General features: G+C 42.9%; 1 protein-coding gene and 1 long non-coding RNA gene across 2 annotated transcripts in view; both read left to right on the top strand.

Annotated features, from left to right (window-relative positions):
• OLFML2A (olfactomedin like 2A) overlaps nucleotides 1-19,538 on the top strand; it is a 262,018-nt gene that overhangs the window by 191,821 nt on the left and 50,659 nt on the right. The gene's annotated exons all lie outside the window — the stretch shown is intronic.
• On the top strand, nucleotides 17,150-18,018 carry LOC146868782 (uncharacterized). Its single transcript, XR_014964205.1, has 3 exons — nucleotides 17,150-17,644; nucleotides 17,734-17,821; nucleotides 17,919-18,018. It is a non-coding gene; the product is annotated as an uncharacterized LOC146868782 (long non-coding RNA).

Raw genomic sequence — 19,538 nt, forward strand, 5'->3', positions numbered from 1 at the left:
CCTCAATCAGATAGTGTGTATTGGTGAGGGTTGACGGCCTGCAATAAAGCCATTCTGCTTGAATCAATTGCGCAGAGACATAATTAAAACGAATAGAAAGCAATTTTGTGATAATTTCATAATCCAAATTCAATAATGTTATGGGCCTATAGGAGTTTGGGTCTTTAGCTTCCTTTCCCTTTTTCAAAAAACTGACCACTGTTCCATCGTAAAAGGACGCTGGAATTGGGCCACCCTCCAACATAGAATTTGCTAATAAAAGGAGAAACTCAGAGAGAGAGCTAAAGAACGTAGCAAAAAATTCAGCCGGAAATCCATCTGGGCAGCAGGTCTTACCACAGGAGAGACTTTTGACTACCAGCTCTAATTCATCGCTCGAAAATGATGACGACATTGCTTCTTGTTCCAGATGAGGAAGGGAAGGGAGACAATATTTATCTAGAAAATCGTTTAATCTCTGCTGATCCGTGATGTGATGTGACGTATAAATATTCTCATAATGGGACAACATTATTGCCCCTATCTCTCCCGCATCTGAAGTATCCACACCACTAATTGGAGATTTAAGAGATCGAATTACATTCGCTGCAGCTTGTTCTTTAACCTGCCACGCCAGAAATGTACGCGTGAAATTACTATGTTCATATATTTTTTGAGCTTGTCTACAAAAGATTTCCTCACTTCTTACGAAGTAATGTGCACTCAACTCCCGTTTTGCGGCATTTAATTGATTCTGTATCTTGACAGAGGGATTGTGGTACTTTTGATCTATTAAAACCTGTATTTTTTGCTGCAATTGATTTTTTGTGAACCTAAAAATAACGGATTCCCTTGCGTCCCTTCCTATGACTACCCCCCGAATAAACGCCTTCAGTGAGTCTCATACAACATGGATAGGGGCTGTCCCCAGATTTCGTTCGATATACTCCCTGATCTCATTTTTAAGAAAAGTAACCCATATTTCATCAGACAAATAAGATTTATTAAAGACCCATCGTTTCAGGACGTTCGTGCTTTCATCCAACACAAACTCAGCAACTAACATCGCATGGTCGGAAAAGCCATTTGGTAAAATCCGATGATGATGCCGGCTTTTAAGTTTTGAAGAAACAAGAAGAAAATCAATGCGAGAAAATGACTTGTACCTTCCCTTCCAGCAAGTATATTCCCTTTTATGAGGATCTATAGAACGCCAAGGATCAACAAGATCGAAAGTCCTTAGATTATTCATGATTGTCTGGAATGATTTAGGTTTCGACTGCTTTTTCCCACCAGTGGTGGAGTCTAAATTCGGTTTCATGAGGATATTAAAATCCCCTCCAATCACAATATCCCCGCCAACCATCAGTAGGGACTGAAACATTTCATCATAAATTGCAGAACTGTCATTCAGAGGGGCATAAAAGCTTACAAAGGTGATATGCGATGGTCTATTCTTTAATTTACATGTGGCCCAGCACCACCGACCCTGGCTATCCGCATCAGTTTGAATTATCTCCACCTCCATTCTCCTATTAAGAAAAAGTGCGGCTCCTCTATGTGACTCAGAAAAAAAGGAAAAGCCCCGGTAAGAGGCCCATCCTTTAAACATAGAGGGCCCGATTCACAGAACTAACTTAAGACAGAATCCTAAACTTACTACCATTTTGGTATTCACAGAAGGCACGTACTCATTTTGGTATTCACAGAAGGCACTTACTCATTTCGGTATTCACAGAAGTTAGGAGTCCTAACTTTAGGACTCCTAAATGCCTTCTGTGAATACCGAAAGCCTTAAAATTAGGATTTTTCTCAGTTTAGTAGTAGTATAGTTAGGACTCTTAACTTTAGGACTCCTAAATGCCTTCTGTGAATATCGAAAGCCTTAAAATAAGGATTTTTCTCTATTTAGTAGTAGTAAAGTTAGGACTCCTAAGTTTAGGACTCCTAAATGCCCTCTGTGAATACCGAAAGCCTTAAAATTAGGATTTTTCTCAGTTTAGTAGTAGTAAAGTTAGGAGTCCTAACTTTAGGAATCCTAAACTGAGAAAAATCCTAATTGTAATACTTTCGGTATTCACAGAAGGCATTTAGGAGTCCTAAAGTTAGGACTCCTAACTTCTGTGAATACCGAAGTGAGTAAGTGTCTTCTGTGAATACCAAAATGAGTAAGTGCCTTCTGTGAATACGAAAATGGTAGTAAGTTTAGGATTTTGTCTTACGTTAGTTCTGTGAATCGGGCCCACTGAAATTATCTGCTTTTGAGATAGGAATATGAGTTTCTTGCAGAAGTATAACTGCAGGATTTTCAGTCAAAATCCATGTCTCTATTGCCCGCATTTTTTTCTTATTATTTAGGCCGTTCACATTAAAAAGAAATAATTTTCAAACCTATTTTAATAGTCACTAAAGTAATTACTTAAAACCAATAACACATTTTTCTCCCTTTTTTTCCAGACCTTTAAGCAATCTATACCCTGATCTATGTCCACCACAAGATCCACCACAAAAACCATGTTTATCTCCAGCAATTGACAAAGCAACAGAGATAAGAAAGAAAAGAAAATAAATTTGCCAAGAACTACAATTTTAACTTTTTTACCAAACCCACCCCCCTCTACAGCCTGTGGCACCCTCCTACCTCTACCTCCCTCTACCCACGCTCGCCACAGGGACCTTTCCCTTAACATGAGGTGTCGTGGATTTACACCCCTTCAGCCCCAAGACTGCCCCAAGACCGTGCCCCCCCCTGAACCAATAAACATTGTCAGACGTAAAATAAAATAAAAACATTTGTGAATAATACTGATTGTCACAAGAAATATTAAAGTACTGAATCTTATGTCCAGACTAGCCATTTTGGATTCCATGAAGCAGCTCCTGTGCTTCCTCCACGTCAGATACCATTCTATAGAACTTCCCTTTAATCAACACTCTAAGTTTTGATTGTTGTGCAATCATTGCTTGGGCCCCATGGGCTTTAAATAAGTGTAGAATTTTAACAAACTCTTTCCTACGTCTAGCCGCTGCTGCAGACATATCAGAAAAAATTCAGCATTTCACCGTAGCATTCACGGGGAACTGCCTTTGTTGGATCGCCCTGGACAAAATTTGCTCCTTGACCCTGACATCTGCAAAATTTAACAGGATAGTTCGCGGGAGAGTAGAGTTCGAAAATGGGTGAGCAGGAACCCAATGAGCTCTGGTGATAGTAAGATCCTCTTTATGCTCCGGTATCACCCCCTGTTGAAGAAACGTGGTCACCCATGCGAGCATGTCTGACCCCTCAATTCCTTCAGGAACTCCCACTATACGTAGATTGGACCTTCTGTTGTAGTTCTCCAAATCATCCAATTTAATCTCAAGAGCCTTTGTTATTTTAGAAACATCTTTGGACTCTTTCTTCACTTCAACCATTTGGTCCTCTAAAGAAGAGATCCTCTCCTCCGCCTCAACTAGGCGAACTGGAAAAGTGGAAACTAATTCCTCGATTTTGTCCATTTTGTCCAGTCTCTGATGAATCGCAGTTAGTTCGACATTTTGCGACCTCTTAATCTCTCTCACATCATCCAGGATTAGATTCACAAACATCCTCATTTCCCCCTCAGTCTCTGTGTCCATCTCTAACAGAGGGCCGAAGGGGTCTGCCTCCACCCCGCCAGATCCCTTGTCATATACTACAGAGGGCTGTGTTGCTGTGCTCCTTAAATCTTCTTTTTTAGCATCTTCTTTTTTAGCATCCGCAAAGTCAGTTGTTATCTTTTTTAAATCAAATATGGAAACAGCAGATGGAGCAGAGCCTATAGGGGGGGGGGGGCTTACAGCAAAACTCACTCTATTTGTGCCGATAGGCTGAATCTGACCTAGTTCCAGGTCTAGAGAGTTCAAAGAGGACGCTTTACTGGGCGAGAGAAGAAGTGTTTTTTTAACAAACAGAGGAAATTGTTTAGACGGCGGAGGCGGTAGAGGAGTTTGAGGGGGCTCAAGAGTCTTAGATTGACCTACAGGATGTAAATCATTGGGTTTGTCCCCCTTACTCAGTTGAACTAAGTTTTCTATCAGTACATCCTCGACCTCTGAACTCTCCGATGAATGTACCGAGTCATCTTCCTTTGAGTTGCCTCCATCTGTTAACTTAGCCGCTGCCTCTTCTGCCGCTTTTGCCTGCTGTCGGCGTTGCTTAGCTTTAATACGAGCATTTAATAGCTTCCCCATAATGGACAATTCAAATATTTGTAAGGTTTTTTTTTTCTTTTTTTGAAAAAATTCAGAAAATTCAGAAACTCCAGGAATTCACACAGCTCACCACTTATCACCGCTTATCACCGATCTCTGATCCAAAAAACCAATTCCCCACCCATCAAGTCTTTGTAGTTCAGTTCGTTGTAATTATTCCTCACGTTATCGATGGTTCTCTTGCTATTATTACATTCAAGCAGAGGCCAGTTCCTTGTTAAAACACGTAGCGTCTCGTCTCACGAGGTTCTCGGATGTTCATTACACGATTACATTGATAACGTGAGGAATAATTAAAACGCACTGAACTACATTGAAAACAATTGGAAAGGCTAAATATGAAATAAATACATACTACTGTCTTTGCGGATTTACAAATTATGAAACGCTTTGTACGATTAAATATGTACGAGAATTGAGGATTAATCATAAGAAGACACAAGTGTGACATTAGGGACGAAGTGAATTGACACACTCCCCCCTGGCTATTTAGGATAACGATCTTGAAGCCCCATTTCTATATTGATTGTACTTGCTAGTGAGAGCTGTTTTTAAAGTGTTGGTCCTGAAGAAGGTGTTACATAATATATACTGCACCGAAACGCGTCGACAAGAGGACACAATTGTATTTGTTGCTTTTATATCTCAATCTTTATTGTACTCTCTATTTTTATTTTAAGTGTTTTATTTCATGTTAGATTTATTATGTGTAACTATTGATTAGAATCGTTAAACATGAATTATTGTGAATGATTAATTATGGTTGTGTTTTTATGTGAATGCTGTTTTCTGATGTTTACTGCAATACATTAAGCAGTTTTGGATACAATATTGTTATACAGTTTGTGATATAGGAATTTTTAATAAAAAGAATACATCCTATTCTTGCTGTGCTATAGTCCTGAAATTTCTTGTCTTCAGAAAAGGAGGCTACCCACAGAGTGACTCCTGGTAGAACAGGCAGCCAACGTGTGCCGACAGAGTGGCTCCTGGTAGAGTAGGAGGCCAACTTGTACACATAGAATGACTCCTGGTAGAATAGGTGGGTACCTACATATTGACTCCTGGTAGAATAAGAGGCTATCCACAGAGTGACTCCTGTTAGAATAGCCGGCTTCCCACAGAGTGACTCCTGTTAGAATAGTTGGCTTTCCACAGAGTGACTCCTGGTAGAATAGGAGGCTACCCACAGAGTGACTCCTGGTAGAGTAGGCAGCCAACCTGTACCCACAGAGTGACTCCTGGTAGAATAGGAGGCCACCCACAGAGTGACTTCTGGTAGAGTAGGCAGCCAACCTGTACCTGCAGAGTGACTCCTGGTAGAATAGAAGGCTACCTACAGAGTGACTCATGGTAGAGTAGGCAGCCAACCTGTACCCACAGAGTGACTCCTGGTAGGATAGGAGGCTACCCACAAAGTGACTCCTGGTAGAGTAGGCAGCCAACCTGTACCCACAGAGTGATTCATGGTAGAATAGGAGGCTACCCACAGAGTGACACCTGATAGAGTAGGCAGCCAACCTGTCCCCACAGAGTGACTCCTGATAGAATAGGAGGCCACCCACAGAGTGACTCCTGGTAGAGCAGGCAGTCAACCTGTACCCACAGAGTGACTCCTGGTAGAATAGGAGGTTACCCACAGAGTGACTCTTGGTAGAATAAGAGGCTACCCACAGAGTGGCTCCTAGTTGAATAGGAGGCTACCCACAGAGTGACTCCTGGTAGAGTAGGCAGCCAACCTGTACCCACAGAGTGACTCCTGGTAGAATAGGAGGCCACCCACAGAGTGACTTCTGGTAGAGTAGCCATTACAAAAAATGGGGTTGTCCCAAAAAGTCAGGGACCTGGGAATCGAATTAATACAACAAACAATGATCCTGACTCAATACTTAACAAACCAGCAGTATGTCATCCCGTTAGTTCTTTGTTAAATTTAGAGCTGAATTACATTTAGCATAGCTCAAGAAACTCAATTTGACACTTCTCCATGAAGCGATGCAACATCCACTATTTGATTAAGCGATATTTATTTATTTACAACAATTTTTGATTATATAAAGTTCGGCGCATGGTTGCTCCAGAGGGAACGTGCATAAAGTAAGGGTGCTGAGAGGTGAATGTGTGAGAAGAGAATTTTCAAAGAGCAATAGAAGAATTAAGATAAGTAACAAAATACACGGTTTACAATTCACCGTACAAGGTGTCCTGGTCACGTATCAATGAATACAGTTACAATTTTTCTGTACAGAAACCAATTCATATTTTAGCACGTTGGGAAAGGGACGTGTACCAGGCTCATTTATAAGGGGGTGTCGAAGTTTCGACCCGTCTTAGGGTGCAAAGGTAATTTGATGCCTTGACCATGCGGGTCTTCTTCAGGACAACAGGGGAAGAGGGGCAACCTGACGAAGTCCTTAGCTTGACTTAATGGTCTAGGAAAGGGGGCAAAACAGATGATCAGGATGTTGCATAGCTAATGCGATTTACACCTGCCAGAGCGGGTGTATGCTTACCTAGCGTAAATCCAGGAGTGGCTCAACCTTGGATCACTAGTGGCAATAATTCAATGACCCTGTGTGTGGTCTGGTCGGTTATATTTCACAGACACTCGAACTGAAAGTAAACAGAATTGAACAGTGTGAGGGCCGGGTCGGCGATCTGCTCGCTCTGATGCAAGGATGGGGACATAAAATTATAAAAATCACAGTACCTGCAACGCGGACTCAATCCGTTCTGCAGTATATCTCAAAAGAAACGGAATTCAATTTGGGCTTCTCATTTCCAGGACAATGGCCGTTCTAAGTGGGAGCAAAGTGAGTGATATAAGTACCAAAATAGCCAGCGTTGTATGCTTAAACACCGAGAAGAGACCTCCCAGCGTTCTTACCTGCCTCTAATGCAGGACTCAATCCGTTCTGCAGTATATCTCAAAGGAAACGGAATTCAATTTGGGCTTCTCATTTCCAGGACACTGGCCGTTCTAAGTGGGAGCAAAGTGAGTGATATAAGTACCAAATAGCCAGCGTTGTATGCTTAATCACCGAGAAGAGAACCAGCGTGCTTACCTGCCTCTAATGCAGAGCGTGCTTCCCGTAGCGTCTCAACCGGAGGGAGCGGGGGCGCATGCGCTCTAAGTATATAAAGCGCACCGGGTAACCGTACACGTCGTGACGGTGCGTCGGTAAGAGTCAGAGTGGAAAGACTCACCGAAGCGTTACACCTGTAGTTCCATCGGGGCCTACGATGTCTATCTGTGGTCCTACGGAGCCGTGTAATTGGACCATAGTCTAGAGTGCCAGGAGTTGCTGGATACAATTGCGAATAGTGACTTAAAAACAAGGGCAGAACTCGTGGTTCAATAAAATCAATAAGCACACAGCAATTCTTAAATGTGTCATGCAATAAATGATTATGACAACCAATAATCCATTGTAATGAATATGCAGTTCATAGAGGAACATCATTTCTAAAATTGCAATGAACGATTACAAACAACACATAACAGACAATAGAACAATTGTTCCAACGTGTATACAATTCAAACATACGTACAATTAAATATCCATAGGCTGTCAATGTGAAGGCCAAATTATACTGTGTTGACCAGATTGTAATCAAGGGCAATCTACCTGAAGCGAGAGATTAACAACCAAGGCCACATTGTACAGTATTAATCAAGAGCAATATACCAGTGGCAAGAGATTATTACCAAAAACATACTAGCCAGTACTCATAATGGAGATCTGTCTATTAATCTCCTCCAATTCGTTCAATCCTCTATGGATAGTATCCAAGGAATCTATCCATCTGCATTCCCTTCTGTTAAGTGTCATACTGAAGTCCCCTCCCCTGGGATTTGGCTTGATCTTTTCAAGAACCCACCATTTTAAACTGTCAGCTGCATGGCCAAACTTCGTAAAATGGTCAACCAAGGGTGCTCCCACTGTTTTGCAGCGTATGCGGCTGCAATGCTGGAGGATGCGACACTTGACTTTTTGAGTCGTCTGACCCACATACATAAAATCACATGGGCAAACAACTGCGTATATGACCCCTGACGAGTTGCAATTACTGAAACCCTTCAGTGTGTGTATCTTTTCATTGTGTGTGAATGCATTGATTTCTTTGGTCAAAGGGCAGGCTTTGCAGGATTCACATTTATGGTGTCCCGTGGCAGACGGAACACCCCATAAAGTGGTCTGACCGGTATTGGGGGGCATAGGTAGTAAAGATTTGACCAAGTGATCTCGTACATTTTTCCCTTTCTTGAATGCATGTAAAGGGATTGGTGTGTTACCCAATTCGTCAGACACTAGGTGCCAATGTTTATTGACAATCTTTTTGATCTCATTGCTCTTTGTGCAGAATGTTGTGACACACACTAGGCGATCTTCCTTAGGGATCTCCTTAGACTTAGGGGTCAAAAGAAATTCCCTGTGGTTATGCCATGCCCTTTTTCGGGCTTTTTTCAGGAGCCTGATAGGGTAGCCACGCTCCATCAAACGTGCTAGAAGTCCGGCAGACTCATCAAAATAGTCTTCCTTTTTTGAGCAATTCCTACGTAACCTCAGGAACTGTCCAAAGGGTAAGTTATCTCTGAGGTTACGAGGATGGTGGCTCGAGTAGCGAAGTAGAGTGTTCCTTTCACTGCTTTTTCTGTAAAGATTCGTGTGGAGTTTGCCCTGCTCGGATATTATAAGGATGTCAAGGAAATTGATCTTTTCTCTATTGTATTCAATGGTGAATTGTATATCGGTCGAACATGTATTGAGCCAATGATGGAACCTTTGAAGGTCTTCCACATCACCACGCCAAATGATGAGCACGTCATCAATATAACGTCGCCAGAGTTCTATCTTCGCCCTATATGGGTTAAGATCGATAAGGACATATAGCTGTTCATAGTAACTCATATAGATAATGGCCAGATTCGGCGCAAAGCTAGCCCCCATTGCTACGCCCTTTGTTTGATTGAAAAACTGTCCCTGAAAATTAAAATAGTTCCTGGTCATTGCAATCTCAAGGAGTTTGATAATGAATTCTGTGGGAACTAGGTGTGGTGCCGGTCTCGTGTCAAGGGCCTGTTCCATACAGTTCAATGCATGGAGTTGGGGAATGTTGGTATATAAAGCAGATATGTCCATTGTTGCTAGTATTTGGGCATTGGAGTCAAAAGGATAATCATCCACTAATTGAATAGTCTGCATGGAATCCCTTAAATAAGTGGCAGTGTTCTCGGCTAAAGGTTTCAAGAAGACATTGATATACTTACACAGAGGCTCCAGAATAGAGCCACAACCGGAGACAATTGGTCTTCCCGGGGGGTCTTTCATCCGCTTGTGTATTTTGGGGAGGGTGTAAATGGTGGGTAGTCTGGGATGTTTGTTGTTTAAATATTCATACTCCAGTTTACTCAAAAAACCCTCACCCAGTGCATCTTTTGTAACTTTACTTATCAACTTGCCTATGTCCTGCGTAGGGTCTTTTTTGAGTCTAGAGTAGTTACCTTCCACAATTAATTGCGACTGGATCTCCTTCTTATAGTCCTCTGTGTTCTGCAGGACAATGGCACCCCCCTTATCAGCGGGTTTGATTACAATATTGCCATTTGTCCTCAAAGATTTTAGGGCATCTCGTTCCTCTTTGGTTATGTTATACCTAACATATTGTCGTTTTGAAAGGGCATTCACCACATCCCTCATCACAACTTGCTCATAAGCCAGTATTTTATGTGGTACAGCGTGTGTTGGGGGATTAAACTTGGATGGTGGTCGGAGGCCACTGCCTGAGAAGACAGGTTTATAAGGTGTTTTGAGGAAGAACTGTTTTAGACGGATTTTCCTAAAAAAATGATGTAATTCTAGTTTTAAGTTGAAATCATTGGGCATACAAGTGGGGACAAAGGAGAGACCTTTTGAGAGAATTTCCTGTTCATTAGGAGTGAGTACATGGTCTGATAGATTGACTATGGGGTTGTCTGACTTGTGAATCACCATCTGTAGTGCTGGCGGCGTGTTTGAATTTCCCCGTGTGACTCCTGAAAGTGTGTCTGTTTCTTGGATTGGCCTCTCCCTTGATTCCACATTTGTCCTCTGGAACCCCTGGGTCTCCCCCAGGGGCGGCCCCGTCCTCGCTGACCCCACCATGGTTCCTCTGCTAAAAAAGGTTGCTGATTGGGGTAGTTGGATCCAGACGTCGAAGGTGCTACACTTGGGCCCGGACGTTCTAAGTCACTATCTGAACTGCTCCCTAGTGATGAACCCGAGAATGTGGTATACCTTCTGAAACCACTCCTCCCTCTGCTTGCAAAGGTGCCCTGTTGTTCCCTTATGTAGTAGCCTTCCTGGAGGTAGGGATAGGTTACTTTTTTATCATAGAATTTGATGTCCTTTGCTACCTTATCAAGCTTAGTTGCCTGTGTGTAGACGTCAAATTCCTGTATGGTCTTTTCTAATCTGTCAAGGGCTTCTTTAGCATTAAGCAGTGATCTATCCTCGATTATCTCCTTTTTTAAATCAAGGATTTCCTTAGTCAATCGACCCACTTCCTCTACAGCGGTCTCAACCCCTAGGACCATCCAATGTCTGGAACAATTGTTTGAAACAAAACTGAAATTCTCCTTGAATTTGGGGTTGTCAAGGAAGATGGCGGGTTCGTTTCGTACTTGTAACCCTACAGGTATTACGTTGGATTGAAGATACTTAGCTAAGGTGTGTCCGTGCAAGCGTGTTCTAATGAGTTTTTTCTCAAGACGTTCCAACTTCGATATCTTCTCATTCAGGGCAAGAGCAATGAGATCAAAAAGATTGTCAATAAACATTGGCACCTAGTGTCTGACGAATTGGGTAACACACCAATCCCTTTACATGCATTCAAGAAAGGAAAAATGTACGAGATCACTTGGTCAAATCTTTACTACCTATGCCCCCCAATACCGGTCAGACCACTTTATGGGGTGTTCCGTCTGCCACGGGACATCATAAATGTGGATCCTGCAAAGCCTGCCCTTTGACCAAAGAAATCAATGCATTCACACACAATGAAAAGATACACACACTGAAGGGTTTCAGTAATTGCAACTCGTCAGGGGTCATATACGCAGTTGTTTGCCCATGTGATTTTATGTATGTGGGTCAGACGACTCAAAAAGTCAAGTGTCGCATCCTCCAGCATTGCAGCCGCATGCGCTGCAAAACAGTGGGAGCACCCTTGGTTGACCATTTTACGAAGTTTGGCCATGCAGCTGACAGTTTAAAATGGTGGGTTCTTGAAAAGATCAAGCCAAATCCCAGGGGAGGGGACTTCAGTATGACACTTAATAGAAGGGAATGCAGATGGATAGATTCCTTGGATACTATCCATAGAGGATTGAACGAATTGGAGGAGATTAATAGACAGATCTCCATTATGAGTACTGGCTAGTATGTTTTTGGTAATAATCTCTTGCCACTGGTATATTGCTCTTGATTAATACTGTACAATGTGGCCTTGGTTGTTAATCTCTCGCTTCAGGTAGATTGCCCTTGATTACAATCTGGTCAACACAGTATAATTTGGCCTTCACATTGACAGCCTATGGATATTTAATTGTACGTATGTTTGAATTGTATACACGTTGGAACAATTGTTCTATTGTCTGTTATGTGTTGTTTGTAATCATTCATTGCAATTTTAGAAATGATGTTCCTCTATGAACTGTATATTCATTACAATGGATTATTGGTTGTCATAATCATTTATTGCATGACACATTTAAGAATTGCTGTGTGCTTATTGATTTTATTGAACCACGAGTTCTGCCCTTGTTTTTAAGTCACTATTCGCAATTGTATCCAGCAACTCCTGGCACTCTAGACTATGGTCCAATTACACGGCTCCGTAGGACCACAGATAGACATCGTAGGCCCCGATGGAACTACAGGTGTAACGCTTTGGTGAGTCTTTCCACTCTGACTCTTACCGACGCACCGTCACGACGTGTACGGTTACCCGGTGCGCTTTATATACTTAGAGCGCATGCGCCCCCGCTCCCTCCGGTTGAGACGCTACGGGAAGCACGCTCTGCATTAGAGGCAGGTAAGCACGCTGGTTCTCTTCTCGGTGATTAAGCATACAACGCTGGCTATTTGGTACTTATATCACTCACTTTGCTCCCACTTAGAACGGCCAGTGTCCTGGAAATGAGAAGCCCAAATTGAATTCCGTTTCCTTTGAGATATACTGCAGAACGGATTGAGTCCTGCATTAGAGGCAGGTAAGAACGCTGGGAGGTCTCTTCTCGGTGTTTAAGCATACAACGCTGGCTATTTTGGTACTTATATCACTCACTTTGCTCCCACTTAGAACGGCCATTGTCCTGGAAATGAGAAGCCCAAATTGAATTCCGTTTCTTTTGAGATATACTGCAAAACGGATTGAGTCCGCGTTGCAGGTACTGTGATTTTTATAATTTTATGTCCCCATCCTTGCATCAGAGCGAGCAGATCGCCGACCCGGCCCTCACACTGTTCAATTCTGTTTACTTTCAGTTCGAGTGTCTGTGAAATATAACCGACCAGACCACACACAGGGTCATTGAATTATTGCCACTAGTGATCCAAGGTTGAGCCACTCCTGGATTTACGCTAGGTAAGCATACACCCGCTCTGGCAGGTGTAAATCGCATTAGCTATGCAACATCCTGATCATCTGTTTTGCCCCCTTTCCTAGACCATTAAGTCAAGCTAAGGACTTCGTCAGGTTGCCCCTCTTCCCCTGTTGTCCTGAAGAAGACCCGCATGGTCAAGGCATCAAATTACCTTTGCACCCTAAGACGGGTCGAAACGTCGACACCCCCTTATAAATGAGCCTGGTACACGTCCCTTTCCCAACGTGCTAAAATATGAATTGGTTTCTGTACAGAAAAATTGTAACTGTATTCATTGATACATGACCAGGACACCTTGTACGGTGAATTGTAAACCGTGTATTTTGTTACTTATCTTAATTCTTCTATTGCTCTTTGAAAATTCTCTTCTCACACATTCACCTCTCAGCACCCTTACTTTATGCACGTTCCCTCTGGAGCAACCATGCGCCGAACTTTATATAATCAAAAATTGTTGTAAATAAATAAATATCGCTTAATCAAATAGTGGATGTTGCATCGCTTCATGGTGAAGTGTCAAATTGAGTTTCTTGAGCTATGCTAAATGTAATTCAGCTCTAAATTTAACAAAGAACTAACGGGATGACATACTGCTGGTTTGTTAAGTATTGAGTCAGGATCATTGTTTATTGTATTAATTCGATTCCCAGGTCCCTGACTTTTTGGGACAACTCCATTTTTTGTAATGGCTACCTTTGTGCAGGCAAGTCCTGCGAGGGTTTATATGTAAATTTATGTTGTTTTGTAAAATTTGTTTGTATTTGTAGAGGATTAGGTTAGACTATGTCTGAGACCTTGTCCTACAGTGAAGACTATATTGATAAACTCCTACAACAACAAGGAGTTAATACATTTTTGGGGAACACAACAACTAGCGTAGACTTAACCCTGAATGAGAAGATATCGAAGTTGGAACGTCTTGAGAAAAAACGCATTAGAACACGCTTGCACGGACACACCTTAGCTAAGTATCTTCAATCCAACGTAATACCTGTAGGGTTACAAGTACGAAACGAACCCGCCATCTTCCTTGACAACCCCAAATTCAAGGAGAATTTCAGTTTTGTTTCAAACAATTGTTCCAGACATTGGATGGTCCTAGGGGTTGAGACCGCTGTAGAGGAAGTGGGTCGATTGACTAAGGAAATCCTTGATTTAAAAAAGGAGATAATCGAGGATAGATCACTGCTTAATGCTAAAGAAGCCCTTGACAGATTAGAAAAGACCATACAGGAATTTGACGTCTACACACAGGCAACTAAGCTTGATAAGGTAGCAAAGGACATCAAATTCTATGATAAAAAAGTAACCTATCCCTACCTCCAGGAAGGCTACTACATAAGGGAACAACAGGGCACCTTTGCAAGCAGAGGGAGGAGTGGTTTCAGAAGGTATACCACATTCTCGGGTTCATCACTAGGGAGCAGTTCAGATAGTGACTTAGAACGTCCGGGCCCAAGTGTAGCACCTTCGACGTCTGGATCCAACTACCCCAATCAGCAACCTTTTTTAGCAGAGGAACCATGGTGGGGTCAGCGAGGACGGGGCCGCCCCTGGGGGAGACCCAGGGGTTCCAGAGGACAAATGTGGAATCAAGGGAGAGGCCAATCCAAGAAACAGACACACTTTCAGGAGTCACACGGGGAAATTCAAACACGCCGCCAGCACTACAGATGGTGATTCACAAGTCAGACAACCCCATAGTCAATCTATCAGACCATGTACTCACTCCTAATGAACAGGAAATTCTCTCAAAAGGTCTCTCCTTTGTCCCCACTTGTATGCCCAATGATTTCAACTTAAAACTAGAATTACATCATTTTTTTAGGAAAATCCGTCTAAAACAGTTCTTCCTCAAAACACCTTATAAACCTGTCTTCTCAGGCAGTGGCCTCCGACCACCATCCAAGTTTAATCCCCCAACACACGCTGTACCACATAAAATACTGGATTATGAGCAAGTTGTGATGAGGGATGTGGTGAATACCCTTTCAAAACGACAATATGTTAGGTATAACATAACCAAAGAGGAACGAGATGCCCTAGAATCTTTGAGGACAAATGGCAATATTGTAATCAAACCCGCTGATAAGGGGGGTGCCATTGTCCTGCAGAACACAGAGGACTATAAGAAGGAGATCCAGTCGCAATTAATTGTGGAAGGTAACTACTCTAGACTCAAAAAAGACCCTACGCAGGACATAGGCAAGTTGATAAGTAAAGTTACAAAAGATGCACTGGGTGAGGGTTTTTTGAGTAAACTGGAGTATGAATATTTAAACAACAAACATCCCAGACTACCCACCATTTACACCCTCCCCAAAATACACAAGCGGATGAAAGACCCCCCGGGAAGACCAATTGTCTCCGGTTGTGGCTCTATTCTGGAGCCTCTGTGTAAGTATATCAATGTCTTCTTGAAACCTTTAGCCGAGAACACTGCCACTTACTTAAGGGATTCCATGCAGACTATTCAATTAGTGGATGATTATCCTTTTGACTCCAATGCCCAAATACTAGCAACAATGGACATATCTGCTTTATATACCAACATTCCCCAACTCCAGGCATTGAACTGTATGGAACAGGCCCTTGACACGAGACCGGCACCACACCTAGTTCCCACAGAATTCATTATCAAACTCCTTGAGATTGCAATGACCAGGAACTATTTTAATTTTCAGGGACAGTTTTTCAATCAAACAAAGGGCGTAGCAATGGGGGCTAGCTTTGCGCCGAATCTGGCCATTATCTATATGAGTTACTATGAACAGCTATATGTCCTTAGCGATCTTAACCCATATAGGGCGAAGATAGAACTCTGGCGACGTTATATTGATGACGTGCTCATCATTTGGCGTGGTGATGTGGAAGACCTTCAAAGGTTCCATCATTGGCTCAATACATGTTCGACCGATATACAATTCACCATTGAATACAATAGAGAAAAGATCAATTTCCTTGACATCCTTATAATATCCGAGCAGGGCAAACTCCACACGAATCTTTACAGAAAAAGCAGTGAAAGGAACACTCTACTTCGCTACTCGAGCCACCATCCTCGTAACCTCAGAGATAACTTACCCTTTGGACAGTTCCTGAGGTTACGTAGGAATTGCTCAAAAAAGGAAGACTATTTTGATGAGTCTGCCGGACTTCTAGCACGTTTGATGGAGCGTGGCTACCCTATCAGGCTCCTGAAAAAAGCCCGAAAAAGGGCATGGCATAACCACAGGGAATTTCTTTTGACCCCTAAGTCTAAGGAGATCCCTAAGGAAGATCGCCTAGTGTGTGTCACAACATTCTGCACAAAGAGCAATGAGATCAAAAAGATTGTCAATAAACATTGGCACCTAGTGTCTGACGAATTGGGTAACACACCAATCCCTTTACATGCATTCAAGAAAGGGAAAAATGTACGAGATCACTTGGTCAAATCTTTACTACCTATGCCCCCCAATACCGGTCAGACCACTTTATGGGGTGTTCCGTCTGCCACGGGACACCATAAATGTGGATCCTGCAAAGCCTGCCCTTTGACCAAAGAAATCAATGCATTCACACACAATGAAAAGATACACACACTGAAGGGTTTCAGTAATTGCAACTCGTCAGGGGTCATATACGCAGTTGTTTGCCCATGTGATTTTATGTATGTGGGTCAGACGACTCAAAAAGTCAAGTGTCGCATCCTCCAGCATTGCAACCGCATACGCTGCAAAACAGTGGGAGCACCCTTGGTTGACCATTTTACGAAGTTTGGCCATGCAGCTGACAGTTTAAAATGGTGGGTTCTTGAAAAGATCAAGCCAAATCCCAGGGGAGGGGACTTCAGTATGACACTTAACAGAAGGGAATGCAGATGGATAGATTCCTTGGATACTATCCATAGAGGATTGAACGAATTGGAGGAGATTAATAGACAGATCTCCATTATGAGTACTGGCTAGTATGTTTTTGGTAATAATCTCTTGCCACTGGTATATTGCTCTTGATTAATACTGTACAATGTGGCCTTGGTTGTTAATCTCTCGCTTCAGGTAGATTGCCCTTGATTACAATCTGGTCAACACAGTATAATTTGGCCTTCACATTGACAGCCTATGGATATTTAATTGTACGTATGTTTGAATTGTATACACGTTGGAACAATTGTTCTATTGTCTGTTATGTGTTGTTTGTAATCATTCATTGCAATTTTAGAAATGATGTTCCTCTATGAACTGTATATTCATTACAATGGATTATTGGTTGTCATAATCATTTATTGCATGACACATTTAAGAATTGCTGTGTGCTTATTGATTTTATTGAACCACGAGTTCTGCCCTTGTTTTTAAGTCACTATTCGCAATTGTATCCAGCAACTCCTGGCACTCTAGACTATGGTCCAATTACACGGCTCCGTAGGACCACAGATAGACATCGTAGGCCCCGATGGAACTACAGGTGTAACGCTTCGGTGAGTCTTTCCACTCTGACTCTTACCGACGCACCGTCACGACGTGTACGGTTACCCGGTGCGCTTTATATACTTAGAGCGCATGCGCCCCCGCTCCACCCGGTTGAGACGCTACGGGAAGCACGCTCTGCATTAGAGGCAGGTAAGCACGCTGGTTCTCTTCTCGGTGATTAAGCATACAACGCTGGCTATTTGGTACTTATATCACTCACTTTGCTCCCACTTAGAACGGCCAGTGTCCTGGAAATGAGAAGCCCAAATTGAATTCCGTTTCCTTTGAGATATACTGCAGAACGGATTGAGTCCTGCATTAGAGGCAGGTAAGAACGCTGGGAGGTCTCTTCTCGGTGTTTAAGCATACAACGCTGGCTATTTTGGTACTTATATCACTCACTTTGCTCCCACTTAGAACGGCCATTGTCCTGGAAATGAGAAGCCCAAATTGAATTCCGTTTCTTTTGAGATATACTGCAGAACGGATTGAGTCCGCGTTGCAGGTACTGTGATTTTTATAATTTTATGTCCCCATCCTTGCATCAGAGCGAGCAGATCGCCGACCCGGCCCTCACACTGTTCAATTCTGTTTACTTTCAGTTCGAGTGTCTGTGAAATATAACCGACCAGACCACACACAGGGTCATTGAATTATTGCCACTAGTGATCCAAGGTTGAGCCACTCCTGGATTTACGCTAGGTAAGCATACACCCGCTCTGGCAGGTGTAAATCGCATTAGCTATGCAACATCCTGATCATCTGTTTTGCCCCCTTTCCTAGACCATTAAGTCAAGCTAAGGACTTCGTCAGGTTGCCCCTCTTCCCCTGTTGTCCTGAAGAAGACCCGCATGGTCAAGGCATCAAATTACCTTTGCACCCTAAGACGGGTCGAAACGTCGACACCCCCTTATAAATGAGCCTGGTACACGTCCCTTTCCCAACGTGCTAAAATATGAATTGGTTTCTGTACAGAAAAATTGTAACTGTATTCATTGATACGTGACCAGGACACCTTGTACGGTGAATTGTAAACCGTGTATTTTGTTACTTATCTTAATTCTTCTATTGCTCTTTGAAAATTCTCTTCTCACACATTCACCTCTCAGCACCCTTACTTTATGCACGTTCCCTCTGGAGCAACCATGCGCCGAACTTTATATAATCAAAAATTGTTGTAAATAAATAAATATCGCTTAATCAAATAGTGGATGTTGCATCGCTTCATTCTGGTAGAGTAGGCAGCCAACCTGTACCCACAGAATGACTCCTGGTAGAATAGGAGGCTACCCACAGAGTAACTCCTTGTAGAATAAGAGGCTACCCACAGAGTGACTCCTGGTAGAATAGGAGGCTACCCACAGAGTGATTCCTGGTATAATAGGAGGCTACCCACAGAGTGATTCCTGGTAAAATAGGAGGCTACCCACAGAGTGACTCCGGGTAGAATAGGAGTCTACCCACAGAGTGACTCCTGGCAGAATAGGCAGCCAACGTGTGCCGACAGAGTGGCTTCTGGTAGAGTAGGAGCCCAACATGTACACACAGAATGACTCCTGGTAGAATAGGCGAGTACCTACATATTAACTCCTGGTAGAATAAGAGGCTATCCACAGAGTGACTCCTGCTAGAATAGTCGGCTTCCCACAGAGCGACTCCTGGTAGAATAGGAGGCTACCCACAGAGTGACTCCTGGTAAAGTAGGCAGCCAACCTGTACCCGCAGAGTGACTCCTGGTAGAATTGGGGGCCACCCACAGAGTGACTCCTGGTAGAATAGGAGGCTACCCACAGAGTGACTCCTGGTAGAATAAGAGGCTACCCACAGTGTGACTCCTGGTAGAGTAGGAGGCTGATAGAACCTCTTTGCAAAGGTCCTTTAATTTATGTGTTTTCAGAGCTGCCAAGGGAAGTACCTGCCAAACAAAGTCTCCAGAAAGGAATGTATGCATGCAACCAATGACGCAACCTCCAGAGAAGAGGCCTCTTCACACGTTGGGCAAGTCCTACCCATGAAAGAACTGTCTGGCCACAACACTCCACGTTTACAGAGAAATCAATCAAATTAGGTATTTTTGCACTCAAGTGTTCTGCGCAGGTTTTTTTGCGGCCAAGTGACCAGAGATTAAAGGCAGAATAGAGATTAAAACCAAATACAGTGCAGGCTGCACTAAAATGAATGCAGACTCTGGTAAAAGCAAGGCCTGAATTGGTTAAGAAATA

Source organism: Triturus cristatus, chromosome 1_2 (genome assembly GCF_964204655.1).
Source record: "Triturus cristatus chromosome 1_2, aTriCri1.1, whole genome shotgun sequence".
In the NCBI taxonomy this organism is placed as follows: Eukaryota; Metazoa; Chordata; class Amphibia; order Caudata; family Salamandridae; genus Triturus; species Triturus cristatus.